The sequence below is a fragment of the Suncus etruscus genome, chromosome 13 (assembly GCF_024139225.1).
Source record: "Suncus etruscus isolate mSunEtr1 chromosome 13, mSunEtr1.pri.cur, whole genome shotgun sequence".
In the NCBI taxonomy this organism is placed as follows: Eukaryota; Metazoa; Chordata; class Mammalia; order Eulipotyphla; family Soricidae; genus Suncus; species Suncus etruscus.
Genome location: NC_064860.1, coordinates 95284703 through 95308510, shown reverse-complemented (window position 1 = coordinate 95308510; position 23808 = coordinate 95284703). Strand labels below are relative to the sequence as shown.

The 23808-nt window shown below is 44.7% G+C and overlaps 1 protein-coding gene and 1 non-coding gene across 2 annotated transcripts in view; both read left to right on the top strand.

Annotated features, from left to right (window-relative positions):
* ERG (ETS transcription factor ERG) overlaps positions 1–23808 on the top strand; it is a 106708-nt gene that overhangs the window by 4453 nt on the left and 78447 nt on the right. The gene's annotated exons all lie outside the window — the stretch shown is intronic.
* Positions 22113–22276, top strand: LOC126026674 (U1 spliceosomal RNA). The gene has a single exon (XR_007501898.1). It is a non-coding gene; the product is annotated as a U1 spliceosomal RNA (small nuclear RNA).

Here is a 23808-nt window from a genome sequence, read left to right as displayed (position 1 = left end):
CTGCCATCTGTGGAAGCGTTTAGAAGCTTAGCTCTGCAGGGATTTGAGTTAGGGTGAAGTTGGGCCTCATGGCTCAGGGCCTCTCCCTCCCCTCCCTGCCTCTCCTCTCTTCTCTTCTCTTCTCTTCTCTTCTCTTCTCTTCTCTTCTCTTCTCTTCTCTTCTCTTCTCTTCTCTTCTCTTCTCTTCTCTTCTCTTCTCTCCTCTCCTCTCCTCTCCTCCTCTTCTCTCCTCCTCTCCTCTCCTCTCCTATCATCTCCTTCTCTCCTCTCCACCTCTCCTCTCCTCTCCTCTCCTCTCCTCCCCTCCCCTCCCCTCCCCTCCCCTCCCTCCCTCCCCTCCCCTCCCCTCTCCTCTCCTCTCCCCTCTCCTCTCTCCCCTCTCCCCTCTCCTCTCTCCCCTCCCCTCCCTCTCTCCTCTCCCCTCCCCTCTCCCCTCTCCCCTCCCCTCTCTCCCCTCCTCCTCTCTCCCCTCCCCCCTCCTCCTCCCTCCCCTCCCCTCCCCTCCTCCCTCCCCTCTCCTCCCCTCCCTCTCCTCCCCTCCCCTCCCCTCCCCTCCCCTCCCCTCCCCTCTCTCTCCTCCCCTCCCCTCCCCTCTCCCCTCCCCTCTCCCCTCCCCTCCCCTCTCCTCCCCTCCCCTCCTCTCCTCTCTTCTCTTCTCCCTTCTTCTCTCCTCTCCTTTCTTCCCCTTCCCTCTCTTCTCCCCTCTCCTCTCCTCTCCCCTCCCCCCTCTCTTCTCTCCTCTCCTCTCCTCTCCCCTCCCCCCTCTCTTCTCTCCTCTCCTCTCCTCTCCTCTCCCCTCTTCTCTTCTCCCTTCTTCTCTCCTCTCCTTTCTTTCCCTTCCCTCTCTTCTCCCCTCTCCTCTTCTCTCTTCCTTCCCTCCCCTCTCTTCTTCTCCCCTCTCCTCTCCTCTCTCACCTCTCTTCTTCTCCCCTCCTCTCTTTTTCTCTCCTCTCTTTTCTTTTCTTTTGTTTTTGGTTTTTTGGCCATACCAGCAGCACTCAGACACGACTCTTGGTTCTGAGCTCATAAATCACTTCTGGCAGGCTCAGAGGACCCTGTGGGATGTCGGGGGATCAAATCCATGTACAAGTCAAACACTGTGCTATCACTCTGGCCCTCCTTTCATTTTTATGACAGGCATTTTGCTATTCTGTAACATGGTACAATTTAGACTAATCTGTCCAGTGAAAGATGAGGTTGTGCAAATGTCCGTGTATGCAGGACGTGGTGGACTACAGCCAGTCTCCCAAGTCAGTTTCATCCTCTTGGTCAAGACTACTGTCCCCTGTCTTGTCTCTGAGCACCTTTTCCTTCTTCCTCCCCACTTCCCATGCAGATACAGTTTTGATGCTTCCCATGGACCAAAGAACAGCAAGGACTGTGCTACAGGTTTCATGAGCAGGGTGGGCTAAGTCTGGATTCGGAAGAGAGTGAAGTGGAAAGGTGTTAGAGGATATTGGATAAAAGGATAGTAGGCTGGGTGTCCACTACCTGGGGAGGGAGAGGGTCCAAGGAGCTGTGTGTGAAGCAGGTGGGAGATAGGCTGATATTAGTCCTGCTCTGAGGATGCAGGATGCACAGATTTGTTTGGAGGGTGATTTTTGTCAGGGTGGAGCCCTGTGGCTCATTTTTCTCGAGTGGAATAAGAACAGGGATATCTGTATTGTCCGTTGTATTTGCTCCTGGGTGTTGCTAATTGCCTTCACCTCTTATGAAGTTGAAATTACAACCATTGTGCAAAAAAAAAACAAAAAACAAAAAACAAAAAAAAAAAAACAAAAAAAAAAGAAAAAAAGGGAAAAATGATACAAAGCAAATACCAATAGCTCCTAATTCCAACCAGCCAGAGAAATCACTAGCATTTGGTATGTGTCTTCCTGCTGTGTGTGTCTGTCCTTTTTACCTGTGTTCCCAGCTTTTTCTCGGTCAACATTGTTTGTAGTGGTTTCCCTCATGGTCACTACATTTTTGGCTCAGGTGTGAGTTTTTTGTGCTTAATTGTGTTTTGTCTAAAATAAGTAACATTTCTGTCATGTCCTGTTGTAGGAAATAGGGCTTTCAAATTTTTACTAATTGCACTGCAATGCACCGCCTAATCTTAATGTCCTTATTTGTATTGGTGCATAGAAAATTAGTTACTGGGTCAACAGTTCACATAGTTTTTCAAAAGTCTGTACTTGATGATTTTTAAAATTTCCAGATTTTATGCTTGTACCAGTCCCCATGACATTATAGATGAAATCTGTTGTATTGCACCTGTAAGTATGTGTGAGTTTGTGAGTGAGTGAGTGAGTGAGTGAGTGAGTGAGTGTATGAGTGTGTTTCGGACTCACCCAACAGTATACAGGGCTTACTCCCAGCTCAGGAATCACTCCTGGTGAGGCTTGGAGGATCATATCTGATGCTGCGTATAGAACCCAGGTTGGAAGCATGCAAAGTGCCCTATCCACACTACAATCAATTATGCCCTAAAACCCAAATATTTTGTTCTAAATCCCTTCCATTTTCATATTGTGGTTTTCTTTTCACTAGTGGCTGCAGTGATCTCTGGATCCTTTTCTGTTCTTACTTCCATTTTTCTATTTCTTCAAGCTTGTTTCCCACACAGCTCCCTTGATGGACTTGGCTTTATGAAGTAGAAGGTCCTTTCCTTCTTCTCTCAACTTCAGTCTTCTCTCTCATCAGCCAGCCATTCCAGATCTGCTTATGATTGATGTGTGACTATTCTCTTGGATTGTGTATTGGGGTCACACCTGGAGATGCTCATGGGTTTCTCCTTGTTTTGTGCTTGGGGATCACTCCTGGCAGTGCTTAGTGAACCCTACGGGATGATGGAGATCTAACTCAGGTTGGCTACATGCAAGGCAAACACCTTGCCTCCTATACTATGTGGTGTGTGAATATTCTGGAATATTCCACAGACACTGCTTTTGTCATAGCCTCCCCCCTTTCTGGATAGTGATTGGCAAAATGTATCTTAGTTAAAATTCTCTGAAGTCAGAGAAAGCTATCAGAGTCATGATCATCCTCATGCAGATTTTTCAAATAGTTGCCTTGTTTCTTTGGAACTGTTTCTTCCCATAAATGATTAATCCAAGAGAACTCACTGGATATTTTAAGGATCACAGATGAACGGTTATTCTGTAAAAGCAGCTGCCATGTTCATAATCCACATGGACACCATCTTCAATGCCCTGATGACATCTGTGCCTATAAGGTACATGGTTCAAGAGATGAGAAAATGCACTGAGTCCACTCACATCTCTTTGGTTCTCTCTGTCAGCAAAGATGAGGATCACTTTCTTACCCCAACACACCGGCCTGCTCAGAGAACAAAGGCCTATATCAAAGGATGGAGTGACTCGTGAAGCCATTAGGTCATAAAGATTATCCAAGGGGATGAAGCCAAGTTACAATCTTGTAAGAAAAGTCCCACAGCTACAGTGACTACACTCTAGGTGACAAATGTTTAAAAACGTCAAGAGCTTGACACTGGTCTCTAATTCCTTGTTCGCCCAGTGGCAAGAATTCTTTCCATATTTGGCAATCTCCAAGGGTAGAGACTCCGATCCCAGATCACTTGCTGATTTAAATTTCCTCATCCCAAGTATTGACTTCCTCGCTCTCGGGCTACAGTGATGAAAACGGAGCTCGGGCTTTTCCATTGGGTCTGACGGAGCCTATGATCAGGGTGTGTTTGCCCTGGAACCCTGAGAAGGGGTGTTTGCTGTGGCACCTGATAAGGACTGAGCCATGTGGAAAAGAGCTGCAGAGGCCAAGCAAAATCCTTTTTATAGCGTCAAGTTATTGTCCAATTAGAACATGAATGCTTTTATCTACGACAGTGCGTGACAAACAGTAAAACAGAGTGAGAGAGAGGAGGGAGGGAGAGAGAGACAGAGAAAGAGAGAGAGGGAGAGAGAGAAAGGGAGAGGGAGAGAGGGAGAGAGAGAGGAAGGGAAGGGAGGGAGGGAGAGAGAGAGAAAGAGAGAGAGAGAGAGAGAGAGAGAGAGAGAGAGAGAGAGAGAGAGAGAGAGAGAGAGAGAATATCTAGGGGTTAAGACAATGGCCCTGCCTAGGGCTGACTCAGGTTCAATTTCTGGCACTATGTAAGGCTCCTTGAACATGTCAAGATTTTTAAAGCAGTTTGTTTATTTATTAATTGATAGGTTTATGGGACACACCCAGTGATGCTCAGGGGTTACTCCTGGCTCTGTGCTCAGAAATTGCTGCCAGGAATCAAACCAGGTCTGTCCCGGGTCCACAGCATGTGAGGCAAAAATGCCTTACTGCTGTGCTCTCTCTCTGGCCCCAACATGCCAAGACTGATCCCTGAGCATAGAACCAGGAATAAAACCTGAGCACTGTTGGGTGTTTCTGTATCCCTGCCTTGCCCTCTGACACCTCTAAAAGACTCAAACTCTGGAGAACAAAACCAGGATACTTATGGGATGTCATGCAAAGACCTATTCTGCTCAGAGCAGACCCCTTTCAGCCATTTCACCGGAATTAGCTAATGCTGCCTCCCATTATGAAATTGTGCCATTGGTTTCATTTTCCCTTTGGGGAGCACTGTCAGAGAGAGTACCAAAGGTCACATCTCTCCAGCCTGGCCCTTCCCCTAGAATCCAGCAGGCAGGCCCCTTGGAGAAGAAGGGGGCCACCCAGGCCTAACTGAATTTGACCTCTCCAGGTTACACATGACCTTAGGCAAGCTCACTGCAGGGAAGAAGCAGCTTGTGGAGGTGGGGCTCCATAAGAACCCCATTTTCCAAGGTGTTGTTCCAATGTCCTGGTTGTATTAAGTGTGTGACTTGATAATGCAGTTTTTGCTCTGCCTGTATTGTCTGGACATGTTACCCAAGTGCCAGTGACCTCCCAAAACAGGAACAGTAGATGGAGGGAGCTTGGCTTGGGGTTAGATTATGTTATGTGTATGTGTGAGAATATGTGTAAATGTGTATGTGTGTGAGTGTATATGTGTGAGTTTGTGTGTGTGTGTGTGTTTTTGAGTGAATGTGTGTTGTGCGTGTGTAAGGGGGTGGCTCAGACACATAGGCTCCTCTCTGAGCCTTTAGAGACCCTTTAACTTGTCCTCTGTAAGAAAAGGGTTATTCTCAGCTTTCCCTTCCTGCTCTGTTCTGAGGTCCCAGCAGGTGAAGGTCCAGCGGGCTTTCTTTCTTCCCCAAAAATCTCGACAGCTTTGAGTTCTCTCTCTGTGTCGAGGCTGACAGTATTCCGAGGGGCCTGGGGAGGCCATTGTAGCCCGAGTTGGTATTAATATACAGACTGAGCCAATGCTCAACCATTTGGTTATTCTATGTTTGACTATTTTACTAATTTACCAGTGAAAGAAATTTCCCTTTTGAGGTGAACATCAGGAAATCCATTAATGTTTTTTATTCCCTTGCATTTTCCATTTTCACCAGTTTGTGAATTGAATTTTTTCCTACCCACTATTTGTGGGTGTTGATGTTTTTAGGGGGACCACACCCAGCAGATCACTCCTGGTGAGGTCAGGAGACCATGGGTGGTGGCAGGATTTGAACCTGTATCAGTCAGGTACAAGGCAAGTGCCTACCTGCTGTGTTCTCTCATGGACCCACACCTAGCAGTCACTTTTCCTGTGGCTGATGTGCATTCTTCTCTTTATGGTGTGCTAAGAGGGAGCGCTTGAGTGAGCAGTGAGTTCTTGATTTTCCCAAAATTTGGCCTGTGCTGGAGATGGTCTGAGGCAGTGTCTAGACATGGGACACCAACACTGTGGGAGCCTCAGAACATAAACTATCTGCTTTGTTTTATGTTTAAAATGTTTGTATTTGGGGCCATGCCCTCCAGCACTGCTCAGGAGTACTCCTGGCTCTGTGCTCAGGGAGCCCCCCTGGTACTGCTCAACAGGACTGAACCTGAGTGACTTCCTCCCTGTACTGTCCCCTGCTCCATCTGCTTTTAACCCTCCCTCTTTCTTCTTCTCTGCATAGTTGCATCCTCCCCGCCCCCCCCCCCCCCAGGAGTTGCTTTTCCATAAAGATCTGCAGCTTTTCCTTCTCAGATATCTCAGGGGCTCAGACTGGAGCCATAAAACAAACAGTGGGTAAGGTGCTTGCTTTGCACTGGTCCACCCAACTTACTTTCTTTCTTTCTTTCTTTCTTTCTTTCTTTCTTTCTTTCTTTCTTTCTTTCTTTCTTTCTTTCTTTCTTTCTTTCGTTCTTTCTTTCTTTTCTTTTCTTTCTTTCTTTCTTTCTTTCTTTCTTTCTTTCTTTCTTTCTTTCTTCTTTTCTTTCTTTCTTTCTTTTTTCTTCTTTCTTTCTTTCTTTCTTTCTTTTCTTTCTTTTCTTTCTTTTCTTTCTTTTCTTTCTTTTCTTTCTTTTCTTTCTTGTTTTTGGGTCACACTCAGCAGCACAGAAATTGCTCCTGGCAGGCTAGGGGGACCATATGGGATGCCGGGATCTGAATCACCATCCTTCTGCATGCAAGGCAAACACATTACCCCCATGCTATCTCTCCGGCCCCTCTTCTTTTTTTTAAATTACTTTATTTAAACACCATGATTACAAGGCTGTTTATAATACAGTCAATTTTGCTTTCTCATAGTTACAAAGTCATTCAAAATGATCGCAAAGTTGTTCAAACACAAAATGATTGAGTTTTAGTTATATAATGTCCATCACCCATCCCTTCACCAGTGTATATTTTCTGCCACCAGTGTCCCCAATTACCTCCTGCCCTCTCCTCTGAGCAGACATTCCCCCCCCCCTCTCTCTCTCTCTCACACACACACACACACACACACACACACACACACACACACACACACACTCATTCTTTCTCTCTTAATATTTTTTTAGACACTATAGTTTACAATCTTGTTCTTGAGGAGGTACCATGCCTATGATTTTATCTATCAATTTATCATATTATCTCCTTTCAGCACCCTGTTCTTGTCCAGAGTGATCATTCCAACTACTATTGTCACCGTGGTCCCTTCTCTGCTCTTTGAGTCTACCCAACTTTGAACTCCAGAATCACATATGGTCCCCCAAGCATAGCCAGCAGTAACCGACCCTTGAGCACTGAGCCAGGAGTCATCCTTGAGCACTGCTGGATTTGACTCCCAAAACAAACACAAAAAGATCTTGTTGGATCATGGGAGTTCGGGAGGCTGAGTTCATTCCCTCACCGCATCCCTTGCCCTCACATCCCAGGAAAATCTGGCAAACACAGGTTGCTTGCCCTTTGATCTGGAATAACTATGAGGCCAGGAGACCTGGCTTCACCTGGTGGGAAGGGTTCATTCAAGGTAGCATCTCCTTTGAGGTTCACTGTTTTTATCTCACCCTTTAGCACTGGAAGTGGATGTGAATTCTCATGGGAAACAATGATTTGGTTCCAGGTCACACACCAGTAACTACCAAGTCCTCCCCTGCACCAGTGGGAGTTCATGCACATGCTCAGATCACTGGCCCTGGTTCCCACCTCTACTCCAGACTCTTCACTCATTATGCGCTTTTTAAGCTTAGAAGGAGATAAATGAACTGGATTTTGCCAGAGTGAGTGCAACTCAGGGTAGAAGACACCCCCAAGCACCCTTTCTGCTTCCCCAGCACCCTCCAAAGTTGTTCTCCTGAGCACGCACTATTGGTGGTACAATCAATTGCAAGCAGCTTGGATCATACATGCACACATAGATTTTTATTTATTTGTTTGTTAAAAATTTTTTTGTAAAGCCTTGTGCTTTGGAGCTGGAAACATCTTTTTTTAGCTCCTGTATTGGCTTCGTCGGTAAACAGTGAAATGCTGTTACAGCAAATCCCCAAGGATCAGGGTTTGTGGATGGATGTTTCCTGCACTCACTTCCTGTGCAGAGAGCCAGCCAGCAGGCCAGCGATGCACCCACACAGGAAGGACTCGCAGGGTGATTTCCTCTGTGCGTGCCTGGTTCCTTCTCGCCTGCTCCTCTCCTTGGGGAAAACCTACCTCAGCAGAGCCACAGGATTCTCTGTCTTGAGGCAGGAGACAGGAGGATGATTTCTCAGGCCTGGCTTTCATACCTGGGTCGTTCTTTATTTCTCATTCTTCCCCCATTTTACTTAAACACCATAATTACCAAGTTGTTCATGATTGAGTTTCAGTCATTCAACATCCACCATGCTTTTTCATTGCACTTTTCCCATCACCAAGGACCCCAGTTTTCCAACCTCCTCCCCTGAAACCTGCCTCTGGGGCAGACTTGTTCCTTTTCTTGTTAATGAAGGGGTACCATGCATATCTCTTTCCCATCTTCCAGCACCCAGTTCTTGTCCAGAGTGATCATTCCCAACTCTCATTGTCCTAGTGCTCCCTTCTCTGTCTTTACTGCACTGCTCCACTATTTGTGAGGACCTTGATCCTTCTTTATGCAGGGGATCTAACTAGGCCCTGAGGACAGATTTGTACCCTGTGCCCCCACCCTCAGATCTCCTTAGAATCAGGGGGACAGAGGCAGGAATCAGCCTTTATATTTGGTGATATATGAGCATCAGGAATCTGAAGGCATTCGCCGTGTTTTGTAGGGTAAAGGGCACTGCAGGCTCCATTTCCATGTATCAACCGGAAGAGTAGCACATTACACACACACACACACACACACACACACACACAATCTCAGCACACGGCATGTTCTCCGTGTTGCCTTTGCACTGGTTCTGAAATGGCCACAATGGATGCATTGTTTAGCCCCTTTGAACCAAAGCACATCAAATCCCAACATACAAACCCCAAACAATAGGGAATCATCAATTACCCATCTACAGGATATGTCCTTCCCGAGTGGCCCCTTTGTAGAGGGAAAAATATCTCGAGTCAACAAACAGTAACAGGGGACAAGAAAGCCAGCAAAATAAATAGCACCTGAAATCTTAACTCAAGTCCTGGCAAAACTCCCAACATGATGCTTCTGTTCTCTAAACATGGAAACATACAGCTCCGCCCAGCTTGCCCAAGTACCCTGCAAACATCCAAAGCCCATGTCGTGGCTAGAGTGGAATGAGGATCCTTTGATGTACAGACAGTGCCTATGAGCTTGGTCTTGAGTGGACAAGAACACAGTGGTTCCCCCCCCCCCCAAAAAAAGAAAAAAGCTGGCTTCTTAAATAACTTAAATAGTGAGGACCAGAATCTCAGCTGGACCCAAAGAAGCTCATAGATATGGTCAGTTCCAGGCACATCAGGAGGGGCTTAGGATGTAAAAGTTGATGACAGTTTCATGGCTGTGTTCTTACTGACATGGACTTGGGAGGAGTAGACCCAAATTTGCCCATAGAGATGATTTTCTTTCTTTCTCCTCACCAGTCTGTCTCATCAGCGTTGATCACTTTGTCAAGGTAATGTGGATGGTTTAGAACTTGTGATTGTGAAATACTTATTGTGATAAACAGGCAGCCCTGAAACTCACCTGTTTATAGATGTTTTCATGCTCATCTTTGGGGGGAAGACATTGCAAAAAAATTCAGCATTCTTCCTTTCTTTCTTCTTGACATCTCATGAGCCCACAATAGGATGGGATTCAGAATTTAGCTTCACCCCTGTCCACGCGTAACCAACACCCCTTCCTTCACCAAAGTTGATGTGACTTGATGTCCGCTTCCCATATCTCCTCTACTCATTCCCCACTGCTCACTTCCCACACTTTTAACATCTAGGAATGCTTTTTGCTGGGTCGTGCTGGATGGTTTGCTATAGTAAGTAATTCAGATTCCACATGAGTCAAATATTTGGTAATTGTCTTTTCCTTCCTGGCTTGTTTTACATAACACTATAACCCCGAGATTCATTCATTTTGTTCCATAGGACACAGTTGCCTCTTTATAACCACAGAGTAGTATTCCAAAACAGAAATGGACCATAGCCTCTTCAGCCAATCACCTTTCCATCAATACCTAAATGGGCATTTACGTGGTTGCGAGTCACTGGTGCTATGAAATAGGGTTTTAGAATTAGTCTTTAGAATTAATATATATTAATGTAGAATAGTCTGGAGGTTTTTTGGATTATTTTTTAACATTTTGGGGGTCAATCCCAATATTGCTCAGGACTTATGCCTGGTTCTAGCTTGGGGGTTATTCTTACTGTGTCTTAGACAGTCTTTTTTGCCTGGTGCAAAGCCAATGAGCCATCTTTCTGACCCCCATTTCTACTCTGAAAAGGGAGATGGTTCGGCTGTGATGTGGGTCACAGATTCTGCCTCCATGCCTCAGCTTGGCCAGTTCACATTCTGTGACTCATTTTCCTTATCTGTAGAACAAAATCTACAGATGTAAAACAAGATAATGAGGGGCTGGAGAGATAGCATGGAGGTAAAGCGTTTGCCTTGCATGCAGAAGGTTGGTGATTCGAATTCCAGCATCCCAAATGGTCCCCTGAGCCTGCCAGGAGCAATTTCTGGGCATAGAGCCAGGAGTAACCCCTGAGTGCTGCCGGGTGTGACCCAAAAACCAAAACCAAAAAAAAAAAAAAAAAAACAAAAAAAAACAAGATCATGATAACAATGCCAATTTCCAGGTGATGATATAAAGATGAAGCTGCTTAATGCATTGATGTAGTTTGTTCAAAACCATGTTGGCTGTTAGAAACCCATGTGGGCCACTGTCCTAGTCTAATTACAGTTGTTGCATTTATTCTCATAACTTACTTGCTTTTTTCCTTCTGACTTGTATCATCATCTTTGTTGCGATGGTTATTATGGGACCACACTCAGTGGTGCTCAGAGAGCCAAATAGTACTGGACATCAAACCCAGGCAGGGCCTCACTTATGCAAGGATGTTTATTACCCCTGAACCAAAAAACTCAGTCAGGGAATTTTTTCCTTCTTCAAGGTTTATCTTTTCCTAGAACTTGGCTATTCTTCTAAAACGATGTATGCATTTCCTCATATGCAATTTTTGCTTTTTCCTATACCATTCTTTTGAAGTAGGGAGAGTCCTGCAGGGTCCCCTCTGTGAGTCCAGTTTATGACAAAATATGTTAACTAGATTTACAGCTGTTGAATTCAGCTGCATTTTTAGTAGCATGAAAATCCCAATTATTTGGGGGAAACACAAGAAAAATCAATATGGGGGCCAAGGACATTGGTTCCTCCTGAGTTTTTTCTCAAAGACCTTTGTTAATGAGTGCATGGGTGAATTTTGATGGGGAGGTCCTCAACTGGTTTCTGGATGGTTCCTGGAATTAGAGTCCAATGCCCCCTTTGGACCAATGGCTTTAAATGTTTTAAATACTGCAGTATTATATAGTATGACCAGTCTGTGCCCATAATTAAGAGTCTTTGGCACACCATGAAGACCAGAGACTTTTCCAATAATCTGTGGTTACAGCTAAGCCATTGGATTCTTAGATGATGAGGCTGAGGGTTATTATAGTTCACGTATGGTAAGAAGCAATACTCCAATAAGTATCTGTCCCATTTACTCATCCAGTCACCGAATGACTATTTATCTAGTAGGGGTAGACATGCATATGAGTGTTTATGAAGGAATGGTACAAGTCACCTGTCAGAGACAGTGAGTTTGTTCCATTCCATCAACAGTTACTGGCTTGAAAATTTTCACAAAAATGCATAGTTTGTGGCTTCTAGAGATAACAAAATAAATTATGTTTCTGGATCAGAAGTCAGGGTTATTGGTGAATCTGAGCACCGTATTCTGCATGACTCATGCCACATGTGATGGCTGATGCCACGGATATGCAGGTGGATCCTAAGAAATTGACATGTGTTGGGAAAAGTGGGAGCACAGGTGTCTGCCTGAGATCTGTGGGGCTTGTTTAGGCTCAATTTTGCATTAGGATACCCGTGTGGTCCTTGCCGAGGCTGCTTTCTTTCTGGGAATCTAAAGCAAGGGGACCCTTCCTGGCAAACTCAGACTGTGTTTGGTTCCATGGCAGTTCTCTGAACTGGGCAGAACCAAGGAGTTGAACAGATAGCAGCACTTAACCAAAAATATCAAATCCAATAAAGTCACTGAGAAAGTGACAAGTTGTAATTTTGGAATACTGATGGGCCTTGTGTTTTTGTCCCTCTTCTTCCTAGAGTCAGGCTTTTGAAATTTTGGCGAAGATAAAATTTAATTTACAAAACATATTGCCTGTCTCCAAGACCTTGTTTACAAATCTTTTAAGTGCTATAGTTGCTATATCAGGATATGAAAGATGATTTTTATATCCTTTGTACTTAATTCCTTACTAATGAGCTTTATAAAAAGGAACTTCATGGGCAATGGAGAGATAGTACAAGGATTCAGGTCTGTTTCTTGCATGTGGATAACCTCACTTCAATCCCTGGCACCCCATAGGTCCACTGAGCCCCACCAGGAGTGATGTCTGACCACAGAGCCAGGTATAAGCTTGAGCATCAGTTGGTGCTGATTCTCCAAAGAAAACAAACACAAATATCATCTTAATAAATGATTTTTAGGAAGATTAACTTCAGAGGGCTCTGAAATGGTGCTCAGGGGCCCTTCTGGTGATTCTCCATCAACTGGGCACAGGTTCCACATAAGAATCTGAGAATGAGGTTCTGCTCAAGGTCTGAGGTACTCAGGGTTACCTGGACCACCCCATTGGTGTTGGAGCTTTTTAGAGTCACACGTAATGGTGCTTAGGAGGCTCCAAAGCGGACCCAGTCAGTGATGCTGGGTGGGGCATGTAGTGCCAGAATCAAACCTGGGACAATGACATGCAAAGCATGTAGGCCACTCCTGTATCATCTTTCTGCTCCAAACAAAGATGAATTTCAATAGAAATTCACAATTAATTTATCTATGAGCTAGAAAACTTGTCACATGGATAGGATACTCCAGAGCAGGAGTGATCCTTGAGCATTGCTGGATTTCATGCCCAAACAAGACAACAGTCACAGTTTATCTAAATCAGATAATAAAATTAGATACCCTGTGGAATTGCATGTTCAAAAAACCCATTATTAAACCTAATTAGGATTTATTGATAAAAGTATAATAATAAGCCAAAGACATTTTCATCTTTCAGAAATCTTATATAGTTTCTGTTTTCTGGGTCAAATTCTTCATGAGCATTGTTTTATTTCCCCAGTCTCATGATGGAAGGATTTAGCTCGACTACTTCCCACAAGTGCCTGGTACTGTGTGTGGGATAGAGTCTCATTCCAGAACCTTTTGCTGGATGCACAACCACACACATGAATACGTGACTGTGCATCAGAACCTTCCCACGGTTCTATGTCCATGACTGTGTGTACATTAGAAGAAATGAGACTTGGCTTCTGTCTTAGCAAAGTTGATCAGCTAGGGGTTCCCTTGTTTCCCTTGTTCAACTCTGGATTGGAAACCTCTTTATGGGTTTTCAAATAATTACAATGAATGCCCCCAGAGAACTAGGGCTGTTTGTGAACCAAGGACACATGGAATAATCAGAGTTTGATTAATTTGGCCGTAGAAGTGGGTCAAAGATAATTTCCAGAGACAATAGAGGTGAGGCAAGGAGGACTGTTCATTGGTAGGAAGCTTGTCACAAAGAGTGGAGCAGTGCAGTTAGGGCAGAGAAGAAGCACTAGGACAATGAGAGTTGGGAATGATCACTCTGGACAAGAACTGGGTGCTAAAGGGGATAAAGTGATGCCATAGTACCCCTTTATTAACAATAACAATAGTGAAAACTAGTATCACAAAGGAAAAAATAAGAGAAAGATAGAGCAAGAGAACAAGAGAGGAGTAAAATCCTTCCTGGGAGTTGAATGGATGGGAGGGAGACCAGGGACATTGGTGACCAGAAATGTTCATGGGTGAAGAGTGATGTATATTGTTAGACTGAAACTCAATCGTGAACAACTTTGTAATCACAGTGTTTAAATAAAAGAAAAAATAAAAGCAAAGACTAAGCAAAATAAACACTAGAAAACCAAAGGACTAAAAAAAATAAATTCAACTCTAATTTCCTTTTTTTTTTTCAATCACTAACATTATTTTTAAACAAAAAGGATGTTGAGAAGTTTTAAGTTTGCTTGTCCAAACACCTCCCCAAATTTCTAAGTCTGGACTATGGACTAGGGCCCATGTCCACTGGCTCTGGCCCCCCAATTGTGCAAGAACCATATTTTCCAAAACAGCAAATAAAAAAAAAATCAGGCCATGGCCAGACAAAGGAATTTATACGAAATGCTTTGCAGAATTGCTATTATTTTGAATAAGTCAGGTTATCTGGACTTTGTAACCAGGAAGCTACCCCGTTTCTGGTGTAATCGGGAGCACTTTTTGGAAGCTAGACAAGCTTTATCAGGCCAATAGTGGGCCGGATCCTGTCCTAAACTGGAAAAAATGTTGTCAAGAATAGCCTCCATGGGTTGTGGATTAGTTTCCTGCAGCTGACATCACAGAATCGCCTTCAGGACTCTGGGTATCCTGAAGCTTCAGAAAAGTGCTCTTTAGCTATTGGGGAAGTCAGAATTTAGAACAAAGGTGGAGGCTGCGTTGATTCTTTCTGGGGATGGGGGGTTCCTTTCATGCCTCTTCCCAAACTTCAGTGGTCTCCTATGTTCCAGGGGCCTCCGAAGCTTAGTTCCTGGCTTCACTCTATGCTGTCTTTGATCTTTCTCTGAGTTGCTTAGCAGAAAATCTCATGGGTTTCTTAGAAGGGAATTAGGGCTTTGCCGGCTCTCCAAAGTTCTCAGTTCAATCTATTTTGATTTTATCTGCCCAGATCTTATGTCCACATAAGGCAGAGCCTGAGGTTGTGGGCACACGTGGAGATAGTTGGGGAGTCCCCTCATTACACGTTGCAAAAAGGGGACAGTAGTACTAAAAGTGGAATTTTTTTCTTGTGCCTGGCATCTATCTATTGCAACTATGTACCAGTTCTTTGCTAATGCATGGCTCTCTAGTTGTCCATGTTGGGATGTTGTGTGCACACTGTCTCAGCCACACATGTACATGCTGTTCTGGCCCCTGTGAATGCCTCTAGTTTCGTGGAAGGAACAAAATCCCAAACTCACCACTCGCCTACACACATATACATTGCTACCTCACTGAATCTTGTCAAGGAACAGCCAAAAGAAAAAAATCATTGCAAGGCCAAGGGTGTCCTCCACAACTCTCAGTTTCACGAGATACTGTGTCTGATGTTGTGGTTTCCCTTATCTTGTTATTTTTGTGGGTAAATCTCAAGAAGTACAACAAGGTGGGGGCAGCCTGCCGCCACTCCTCTGAGCCACGTGGGGACTTGGCTGCTTTGGTAGCTAACCAACTCCTTGCTTTGGTAGCTAACCAACTCCTTTTTCTCTCCCCAGTCTGGCTGAATAGGACAATGTGCTACGTGTGTCTCGTTAGAAAGTGGGTTCATGTGGCTTTCATCTTAATCAGTTCTTCCAGTGTATTTTATTAGCTTTGGGGGCTATACCCAATTGTGCTCAGGGCCTAGTTCTGGCTCTGCACTCTAAAATCAGTCCTGGCTCAAGGGACCATAAGAGATGCTGGGGATTGAACCTGGATCAGCTGCATTTATGGCAAACTCTCTACCTGCTATACTGTCACTTTTGGCTCCTCAAGTGGACCACTTAGGATCTAACTGACCTTAGACCTAAACTCATCTTCTGTGTTCCATACTGTTATTGTCAGGTCCTATGAACTCATGGGTATCTGCCATCTTGGATCTCTGTGGAGCATTTAGATATATGGCGGATTTAGATCCAGAACATGAAGTTCCTGAAATGTGCTTAGGCTATCATGATTTTGGTTCTAAATGCAACACTGAATTTCAGTTGATCACTGATCCTGAAGGTACTGTGCGTTCACTTTGGAAAGAAGCAAGAATTCCAACAAAGAACTTCGTTGTCTAAGAGCCCTGGCTCCACTGGTTCCAGGACACCTGGTACTCACTTTGGGGTGAAAGGTGAAAGGCAACCCAAGTGCCTCCTCTCTGTCTTGCCTTAGACTTGGGGACTCTGCTGCTTCCGAAGCCTGGGGTCCACATGCATCTAATGTGGCTGAAAATTTACAGATGCCCTCAATCTTTGTGAGGCCAGAGCACCCATCATCTCTCTCTCCTGCTCCCTTGATGCCTTTTGCTCCAGAGATGGAGAACTTTCTTAATCCTGAGTGCAGGAAAATAAAACCATCACAAGTGTCTGCATGTAATTGGGCCATGGGGGCCAGAAACTCGAGCCAGGTGATTTGTTCCAGGCTGGTCCCTCATGCCCCATAACCCAGAACTTCATGCCCTATTACCCAAACCCTCATGCCCTATGACTCAGACCCTCATGACCTATGTATGACCCAGACCTTCACACCCTATGACCCAGACACTTTTGCCCTATTATCCACACCTTTATGCTGACACAGGCCCTCCATGCTTTTGATGGGACCACACTATTGATCGGCATAAACAAGAATTACCATCTATTAACTTCTTGTACATGAACACGTTCAAAGGACTCACATGGCCTGGCTTGGTTGCTGGCAATAGGGAGAAGCCAGGACAGATCATGTTGGATGTTCTTGGCATGAAGTCTGGATGGAAACCTGGGAGCAATGCTCTAGTCCAGAAATGCTCCATGAATGTTTTCTTTCTCTTCAGGAGTCTGTCCTTCTCATTCTTCAAATCTCAGTTCCCATCACGCTCATGAGAAGATGAGTTACCTGTTATTCATCTCTTCTGAGACTTTGTGTATATGACTATTTCTCTTTCAGGACTGTAGGTGGGATTGTGATGTGCCCCTGTTGGTTTAACCAGTACCCCTCATGCAGGTACCCATGCCCTTACTTCGCCATTTGATAATACCATGCATAAGCCCACAATCCCCTGGTTCTTGGGAGATCACCCAAATGACCTCTGAGATTTCACTGTTGAGCTGTGAGGTTATTTTTAACAGCAGGGGCCTCCTTCCCTCAAGGCTTCCCCAACCACCAGCCTTTCACCAAGGCCTGCCTGGTTAGCTCAGTGGGTGACAGCAGAGACTGATAAAAGCCAGATCTCAAGTTTGCTTTCGAGAGAACTAAACACTGCTTCAAGATAAAAACAAAAAAAAAACACAACAAAAACAATCTCCCATCACCAATCATAAAATGCACCAGCCATGCAAATGCCTATTGAGGTGTGAAGAAGAGGAATTGAGGGCCAGGAAGGGTCTAGCTCAGTATAAATATTCCTACTGCTGGACCCAAGGAGGGGGCAGGATACAGGGGTAAAAAAGAAAAATCCCAACTCTGCTTCTGTTCCTAGTTACAGTCTTGTCGTATGGGAAAGTGGTTGTGTTTAACTTGTCTCCAGTGAGGGCTCCTAGTTTTCAAAGTTCCCTCTGGGATTTTCCACTCTCCTCCCTTTGCTCAGATCCAGGCCAGAGTTACCTGAGTGTCGCCAAAAGCTCACCTCCTCCCCTGGCCGGCAACAACCCTGCACATCTGCAGAAAAAAGCCGGTTACGTGGAATTCAAATCTGGTTGTTTAGTCTAGGCGGAGCGGGGGAAGGATTCTGTCTCTTTAATGTTTATAACGGTTGGACAGAGCTTGTGGGGTGAAGGTTAATTACCCTCCCGTTGGAGCAGTTGTGTGCCCAGATGGGTTATCAGGCCCCAACACTCGTTACAAGATTAATCTCATTTCCGACAAGACTTCCCTTTCCTTCAACTGATTTCTGCCCAGCCATTGGAGCTGTCACCAGCCGTTAAAGCAGGGTGGATCAGGCTGGGATATTCATGCTGGTATGCGGCGAAACAATGTCCTATCTCAGGGAACATCTTTAGGGGAGTTATGAAGGCTGAGGCTTATAAACAGGGAACAATTGGACCCATCTGAGCTGAAGCTTCTGCAAAGGCAAATGTAGCCTGTGGGCAGGGCCAGTTCTCAGCCCAGGGAAGGATCTGAAGGTCTTTTGTTCCTTTCTGAAGATGAGGGAAATAATGGAGTTCTGGCCAGAGCTTCCGTCTTCAGTCACCCCCACCTCCAAGTGGGAAGAAGTTGCATTAGCTGCCCCCCACTGGCTTCTGTGGTGATGTAGGGGTGCTGACAGGAGGCTGTCCAGGCTTCAGTTGCATTTGGGGGATCTCAGAGAGACTGGCCATCCGGTATTGGTCTCAGGCTGCAGGCACTTTCCTCCTTGGATTTCAATGAGTTTCATTTCTTTCTCTTTTTTTCCGTCTTTTTCTTTCTTCTTTCTTTCTTTCATTCCCTTTTTCTTCCTTCCTTCCTTTATCTTTCTTTCTTTCTTTCTTTCTTTCTTTCTTTCTTTCTTTCTTTCTTTCTTTCTTTCTTTCTTTCTTCTTTCTTTCTTTCTTTCTTTCTTTCTTTCTTTCTTTCTTTCTTTCTTTCTTTCTTTCTTTTTCTTTCTTTCTTTCTTTCTTTCTTTCTTTCTTTCTTTCTTTCTTTCTTTCTTTCTTTCTTTCTTTCTTTCTTTCTTTCTTTTCTTTCTTTTCTTTCTTTCTTTCTTTCTCTCTCTTTCTTTCTTTCCTTTCTCTTTCCTTTTTTCTTTCTCTTCTCTTTTTCCCTCAATTTCTCCTTTTCTTTATCTTTCTTTTTATTTCTCTTTTTTCTATTTCTCCTTTTCTGTTTCTTTTCCATTCTTCTCTTTTACCTCTCTATTTCTCCTTTTTATTTATTTTCTCTTTCTATTTTTCTATTCTTTCCACTTTCTTCTTTTTCCTCTTTATTTCTCCTTTTTACTTTTTCTTTTTTCTTTCTATTTCTCATTTTTCTTTTTTCTTTCTTTTCTTCTCTTCTCTCTATTTCTCCTTTTCTTTTTTATTTTTCTTTCTTCTCTTATTTTCTATTTCTTTTCCTCCTCTTTTTTTCTTTTCTTTCTTCCCTTTCTTCTTTTTCCTCTTTCTCCTTTTTTCTTTATTTCTCTTTTCTCTTTTTCTATTTTTTATTTCTATTTCTTCCTTCTCTTCTTTTTTCCTCTCTATTTTTCCTTTTTCTTTATTTCTTTTTCTTTCTCTATTTCTTTTCCTCTTTCTTTCCCTTTCTTCTATTTTCTTTCTCTTTCTTCTATTTTCTTTCTCTTTCTTCTTTCTTTCTTTCTTCTTACTTTATTTGTTTCTTTTTTCTTTCTTTCTTTCTTTCTATCTTTGTTTCTTCTCTTTCTTTCTTTCTTTCTTTCTTTCTTTCTTTCTTTCTGTCTGTCTCTCTCTCTCTCTCTCTCTCTCTCTCTCTCTCTCTCTCTCTCTCTCTCTCTCTCTCCTCTTCCTCGTCCTCCCAGTCTGGCTTTGTCCTCAGGGGTCACTTTGAGGATCCTCTGGGGTACCAGGGATGGGACTCAGGTTAGCTATACTAAGACAAATGCCTTACTCATTGGCATATCACTCTAGTCTTAAGGTGCTTTATGTCCTGTGGGTCTCCAAGAGACCTTGGAGGAGGCTAGATGGGGTGGGATGAACTCACTTAGAGTCGGGTTCTTATCCCCAAGGACCCAACTACTCCCCAACCATGCATGATGCAGGGTCTCCAGGTGGATCTCACTGAGCTGGGGGACCCAGCAGATAGAAGCCAATGACATGGTGGCCCTGGAGTGTACTTGGGATAAGACCTGTGAGGAGCAAACAGCAGAAGATGGAGCACGGGGAAGGGCCAGCGAGCCTTTTTGGATAAGAGACTTGAGAAAGGCCACCAGACAGAGAGCTAGTGTGGAATGCTGCTGGGGTTCAAAGGCCCGAGACAGGCCAGGAAAGGTGGGGGGAGTAGCAGAAGATGCTATGTGCACACGGGGTTCTGTGAAGAAAGCTGGCTTTCTCCAGGGGGATATTTGGACACTGCCTTCTCCCCAGGAGGTGGCCGGGGACATGCTCATTAAATATCTTAATGATGGGCTCCACATTCAGTGGAGGCCTATTGGCTGGCTGAAGATGGGGGAGAATGGAAATGTGGGGTTGCTTTCTCTAGAGTTTTGCTCCACGTCAGGATCACACAGAGGCCCCCATTCTTTACTTTCCTCCCATAGCCAGTGCAGAATGCCAAGGCCATTTGGTGTGGGGTGTTCAGTGCTTTAACATGAGCTCTGGGTTGGAATCCAAGTGCTCATCTACTCAGGACTCTGTTGCTTTGGCTCAGCAATTTCTGCCTCTTCCATGTGGAGATGGGGGGCGTCCCCTGAACCGGTGGCACTGTCAATCTTTCAGGCTGTGATAGTTGCTTATACTCTTTATGTGTTTGTTTGCTGTTCCCCTCTTTTGTTCCCCCTGAGAACTGTCATGTCATGTCATATTATGTCATGTCATGTCTTGTCATGGGGACAGCTTCACAGGGAGTCTAAAGACTATTTCTGAGGGGGGTTGGCCAGAGACTTCTACACATTATGTCCCCCAAAACCAACCAAACAAAGACCCCCAGGTTTTCTCTCCACTCTGCAACTTTGTCTCCCTAACCAGTTAGTAGAAACTGACTAGAAGCATGAGATGTTAGAAGAGGGACTGGATGGGAATCTTCTTTGTAGGGTGAGATCCCTTCAAACATCATGTAGTGGACCTAGGACAATTTGGGGGTGATCCTCAGTTATGGGAGCCAATTACTAAGCCCCATGCTGCTGGGGTTTTCAGGGTTACTCTTGAAGGGGGATTACATGGTACTAGAGATCACAGGGCCTGGCACATACAGACATATCCCTAACCCTGAGTTCTCCCCCAGTGCCTGATGCAGGTCCAAGTGGCTGGCTCTATTTGTCCTCTGGAGAGTCCTTATAGAAAGATGTAAGTTTGAGGACCCCCAACCTATGGATTCCTCCAGAGATCCTCTACTACTGATGACCCCTCCCCCCCGGAAAGAAAAGTAAAACAAGACAGTGGGGCCAAGACTCTTGGCCACTCAGCTCTTAAGTGTTGATATCTGAAAGGTAGCCCCAGTTTCCACCAACTTCAACCCCTACCTTCCAGTACCTCATCTCATATGGGTACCCAGAGCAGGGGATGTCTGGAAAGCTTTGGGTGGTTGGCAGAAAGCTCTGTGGAAGACCTTGCTTGTCTGGGGTGACAGTGGATTCTCCTGAAAAATCACTGGCTTAACACACCATGTACTTGTTTCAAGTCAGAAACTTCAATCATATGGGGCTGGATCCTCACGTGGCATGTGGCTGACCCAATTTCAATTCCTGGCATCCCATAGGGTCCCCCGAGCCTATCAGGAGTATGAATAGACCTAGGAATAAACCCTGAATGCCACGGAGTGTGCCCTTCTCCTAAAAGAAACTTGAATCATGACGTCACTCAAAGGGGGGTTGGGACTGGTGATATTTAAGAGTTGTTCTTGCAACCCCTAGATTTGGGCCTCTTGTTTCCACAGGACCTGGATGCAAGTCAATAGCCCATAAGTCACCAGCCTTTGAGCAAGTTGTGTCTAGGTGGGAGATGAGGGAATGGTGGGGTGAAAGTATTTTGTAAAGGACACAGTATAGGGGGCAATAACAGCCAACATTTATGCACATTCACGCAGCAGAGGGAGGCCTTTGCTCTCTGAGGGTGATTTTCACTGATCCAAATTTCCAGCTGCCTCTGGCAAGCAACCCCCTAAAATGCCTTCAAGGGATATGTGTTCCCCAGGAAGCCGTTGCTTGGAGGCTGTAGAAAGGATGCACTGGACCAGGGTGGAGTCTTAGAGCTCACAAAGGCAAGGCTGGTGCCTCTGGAATCACACACATTTGTTGCTTGTGGTTTCTGAACCGCCTCTAGACTATTCCTGGCTCTGCCTGTCTCAGGGATCACTCCTCCTGGGCTCAGGAGGCCATATTGCACCCAGAGTTGAACTCCAGGCAGCTGCATGCCAAGCAAGCATCCTGCCTGCTGTTCTATCTCTCTGCACCCCTCTTCTCTCACCAGACATTCAACCATCTGAGCTTCACTCACTCAACTGCATCTGGGGGAGATTACCAATAGGCTCATTTGCCTAGCTCTACTGGATCTGTGAAAATATAACCACTACCTGCTTAAAATAAATAGAAATGTATAACTATGGATGCACACATGTATATATTCATAACTATCACAAATATAATCATACCACATACGTCTTGTTATATTAGAAGCCTACTATCAGAACTACCATTATAAATATATTAAGAAGCTACTATCAATGAATTTATAAATAGGTGATCAGTGTATTAAGATAAATTTATCAAGATATGAAAATAATACTTACCTGGCAGGGGCAATACCATGATCATGAAGGTGGTTTCCCCAGGGCGAGGCTCACCCATTGCACTCCGGGTGTGCTGACCCCTGCGATTTCCCCAAATGTGGGAAACTTGACTGTGTAATTTGTGGTAGTGAGGGACTACGTGCGCGCTCTCTCCTAAAAAAAAAAAGATATGAAGATAACTATCTCAGACTATATAAATATCTTAAGATAGAAACATGCTTATTTCTTTAAATCCATTTTATGCATTTGGAACTGTATAGTAAAAACCAATTTGAATCCAAACTCACAGGAAGGACTAAAGTGAACTTCCAAATCGTGCCTATAATGTATATTTAAGTACAGTTTCATTTCACCCCACAAGGCTCGGAGACAATGTCATCCCACTGTACTCCCTGCCACCAGGCCTTCCAGCCTCCCCCCTCGAAGCCTTACGAGGACCATTTATCTATAGGCATCTGGTAAATGCTCCTTAATTTATGCCTCTCCCAAACATTCGTCCAGGATTAAGTTTGAGTCATTTCTACTTTCCATCCTCTGTGCCCTCTCATAAGTGTGCTGACTGCTCACAAGTTCTTGTCTTCTCTCAATGAAGGGAGAACAAGCTTTGACTCAATGAGGTGGGTGCTGACATGACTCTCCAACTGGGTTTCCAGTCCCTAAGCACAGCGACACAGAAAGTTTCAGAAGAAAGAGCCCATGGTCCCACAGCAAAGATATCTGCTGCCCACCTCATGCCCGAGCCAAGAGTCAGGGCAGGGGATTGGCAGGATTGATGAAATTTCATGTTGGAAATAGCGCATGATCATGATCATTTGTCTGGGATGGAATGTTCTGGCAATTAGGGAATCTGAGTCACCTATGTACATTACAAAAGTCATTAGCACCTCCTTGTAGTGTGGGGCACAGGAGGGAGAGAATAGGGGAGCTGTCAGACCTGGGGTTCAGAATCAGAAAGGACCCTCTCTGGCCTTAAAGCTAGCTTTTCCTTCTTCCTTTCCTCCCTCCCTCCTTCCCTCCCTCCCTCCCTCCCTCCCTCCCTCCCTCCCTCCCTCCCTCCCTCCTTCCCTCCCTCCTTCCTTCCCTCCCTCCCTCCCTCCCTCCCTCCCTCCCTCCCTCCCTCTCTCCCTTCCTTCCTTCCTTCCTTCCTTCCTTCCTTCCTTCCTTCCATCCTTCCTTCCTTCCTTCCTTCCTTCCTTCCTTCCTTCCTTCCTTCCTTCCTTCCTTCCTTCCTTCCTTCCTTCCCTCTCTCCTTCCTTCTAAAAATAAACTCACCAGATGAACTTTAATGCAAGTATATAATAAATAACCATAGCAATAATAATGAATAAAGCTTATTCTATGCCAGCCATTATGTTAAATTTATGAGAAAGAGAGATCAGAAACCATATGATCAACAGTGCAACTATCACTCCCATTTCAGAGAGGAGGTAAGGAGAAGGGAACAGCTCTGGCTATATCCATTGAGTGGAATGAGGGATGGTCTTACACACACACACACACACACACACACACACAAACACACACACACACAAACCTTCACATACACAAATCAGAGACATCTTGGAGTTATAGGAACTGAGAGTACAGTGTCAGGAGATAGACAGCGAAGCCACAGGGATTCAACAAAGCTGTACACAAATTGTAAAGTAATATACAATTTGCATGATAAAATGAGAACTTAAAGACCA